We start from the raw sequence: 3,485 nt of genomic DNA, 5'->3' as shown, positions 1-3,485 counted from the left end.
AAGGAGGCTCCACCTGTCAGTGTGAAGCCCACTGATATTGTGACCTGAGCTGAAATCAAGAGTTAGATGTTTACCTGACTGAGCCAACCATGTCCCCCAGAGAAAAACAAATACCATATGATTTCACTCATATGTGGAATTTAAGAAACAAAACAGACAAACAAAGGAAGATAAAAAGAAACAAACCAAAAAACAAGACTTTTAACCATGGAGAGCAAACTGGCAATTATCAGAGGGGAGGTCGGTGGGGAGGGGAGTGGATGAAACAGGCGAGGGGGTGGTTAAGACTGCACATATCATGATCACTGAGTAATGCAAAGAATTGTTGAATCATTATATTGTACACCTGAAAAGAATAAAACATTGTATATTAATCATACTTGAATTAAAATTTAATAAATAAACAAAACATTCTTTTTAAAAAAAGGATAAGTGGCAGCTGGTTCAGTTGGTGGAGCACGCAACTCTTGATCTCGGGGTTGGGAATTCCAGCTCCGCCCTGGGTCTAGAGATTACTTAAAACTAAAGTCTTTAAAAATAAATAAATAAAAATAAATAAGGACATACAAAGTGGGCCCATTACATTTTTAATAAAAAAAATACTTGAGGTTCTCTTTTTTTTAATGCTTATTTATTTATTTTGGGGGTGGGGAGGTGAGGGGCAGAGAGAGAAGGAGGCAGAGAATCCAAAGCAGAGTCTGATGTCTCTGAACTCAGGAACTGTGGGGCTCGAACTCACAAACTGTGAGACTGTGACCTGAGCCAAAGTCAGACATTTAAGGACGCTTAACCCACTTAGCCGCCCAGGCATCCCTGAGGGTAATTCTAAACAATTGCTAAAGAACATAAAAATTTTAAAAAAGAGAAAACTAGAATCAAACTAAGGGACTGAGTATGTGAGAATGAGTGTGAGAGGGAAACAAAATCATGAAAACTCCAAGGAGAAAGAAGACGAAAGACAAAGGAAGCAAGACTGCATTGTGGCTTCCATAGGCTCTAGGCACTTTTGCCCTCATGGACTCCTTCATCCATTAAAAAAATTATATTTTACGATTGTGCTGGTATAAAGGCCAATATATTAATACTACATATTAAAACATTTTTTACCTAAAAGTTCATTTTTTTCCTTCTGATCATAAAAATTAAAACACTCTCATGGCTCAGAAAGCATTGTGGGACCCTGCCATTGTCTCTCCCATGCCTTAATTGGCCCTGAGAGGAAACAACGGAGCTCCAAAGAACAATAAACAGGGCTCCTCCACGAGCCAACTCCTTCAGGCAGGTTCTTGTTCATCCTTGTGTTTCCAGCACCTCACTGGAATAAATCTGCATATCCTCCAAATATCCAGCGAATGCCTCCTCTGTGCCAGGCACTGCATAAATGCTAGAAATACGAAGAACAGGAAGATGGTGCCCTTGTCTTCCATGTTGGTTCCAGTGTCAATGGGGCTACGTCTATTAGGAATCTTTCATTTGCAGGAGAAACCCAATTACACACATACACAAAAGCCAAAATTGGGATTAAATAAAAAGTGTGTTTATTAGCTAACATGAATGAAAGGTCTGTGGCAAGCACTGGGTTCCTGCCTGACTAAATTTAGGGATCAAGTGAGCATAAGCAAGCAACCACAAACATTAAACTCTCACATGCCTGGCACCATCCTGAGCATTTTACACATATCCACTCATTTAATTCACAAACCCACAAACTAGATAGTGTTATTAGCTCCATTTTGCCTACAAGCCAAGTGTGATATTCAATGTCTCTCCATTTCTCAGCTCTGCCTTCCAGCGAGGCAGGGTTTCTTCTCAAGTTTCCATAATGGCCCAAATTTATTAGTTATTTGTGAGAGAAAAATTCACAAGAATTCTTAATAAAGAATTTATAGGACTTAGTGACTCACTGGACGTAGGGATTGGGGAGGGTTGGGGTGGGGGCAAAGGGTTACGTCTTTGGTTGGAACACTTTCTAAAGTAAATGTAGAAGAGAATCTTGACTCAGATAAGTATCCTTTTTTTTTTTTTAACTATATCTCAGGTCCTTCTTAAAAGTCACTTGAAAAACTTACATAAAACAAATTAATACAATAGGACAAAAAAGTAATAGAAACAGGTTGGAGGGAAGACCATTTCTCCTCAGGAGAACCTCCCCTGTAATCACTACCAGCCGGGTTAGAAGTTGCACTTGTGTGCTCCCATAGCACGTTATACTTCTGGTATCCTAGCATTTATTTAAAACTTAGTTACAATCACATGTTTGATGTAAGTTCTATGAGGGTTCTATTACAGTTCTATTATATCCCAATCCACATCCTATACCATCCATCTCCACCACCTAGCACAACAAAGATGAATGAATGAGGAAATAAAAAATCTTATTTAATCTTCATAGGAGAGCTGAAAAAAGGAAATTATAATTCACCAGCAATGAAGCTCCCACATCTTTGACTATGAACGCCATACTTTTTTCCATGCACCTTGACATATCCCTATTCCAAATGGATATGGGTAAATGAAAACAATCCAAAAAAGAATGACCAAGATTGGTAACATATCACAAGGAACGGCTGAATAAACCAGCAATGCCTAAGGAAGATGTTGTGAAAGATGTTTTAGATGAGTCAGACCTGTGTGGGCCGCGGAAGCCAGACTCCAAGGACATACACATCATAGAATTAAAGAAATTTTGTTGTCTAGACGTTGCTGAAGAGAGGCCAACTGCCACATAGGAGAAATCATAAAGACAGATGTTGATCTCAATATAAAGAAGCTTCCTACCAACCAAAGTTGCCCAAAACTAGAGTTGCCTGAGAGGTAGTGAATTGCTTGTCACCCGACTTTGTTAACCACAGGCCAGCTGAGGATAGGTAGCAAAATGGTAGTGGATGTTGTGGTGGAAATGCAGATGGGTTGGATGGCTTTTGGATTCCCTTCAAATGCTAAGGTTATATGATTCAGCTCTCAATAAAGGAAAGCCAAAAGGATCTCTAGTACTTAACAGGAGAAAAAATTTCCTGCCAGGAATGTACATATTCTTATCCATGTAGGAGGAATAGCACAGCAGAAAATGGTCATACCAGATTGGATAATCCTGTTGATTTTCCTCATCCCATTTCTACATTCTATTTCCTTACACTTTAAGATCTTACTTTGGCTTCCCATGTTGCAGGATGGAAAAAGTTCCGACTAGCTAGCTAGATTATTCTAGTTCACTTAGCAGTTGAATTTCTCAGGAAGAGTAATGAACCCAACACCCAAGGTAAAAAGTGTTTGCGGAGTTCAGTTATTGCAGATCAGTCTCTCTCAGCCTAATCATGCTGGAACACATAATAAATTTGTGCTTCTCATCTGAAGAACTGAGAACCAAACCCTGAATTTTAGTAATCCACCAGTGTGCTTCCCCATTGCTCAAAGCAGCCACCCAAATACCACATATACTAGATGATAAGTTGGTACTCTGTGTCAGTCTCCACTCCCTTTCATTT

This window comes from Suricata suricatta, chromosome 11 (genome assembly GCF_006229205.1).
Source record: "Suricata suricatta isolate VVHF042 chromosome 11, meerkat_22Aug2017_6uvM2_HiC, whole genome shotgun sequence".
Classification (NCBI taxonomy): domain Eukaryota; kingdom Metazoa; phylum Chordata; class Mammalia; order Carnivora; family Herpestidae; genus Suricata; species Suricata suricatta.
The sequence above is the reverse complement of the archived record's forward strand: the minus strand, read 5'-3'. Positions refer to the sequence as shown.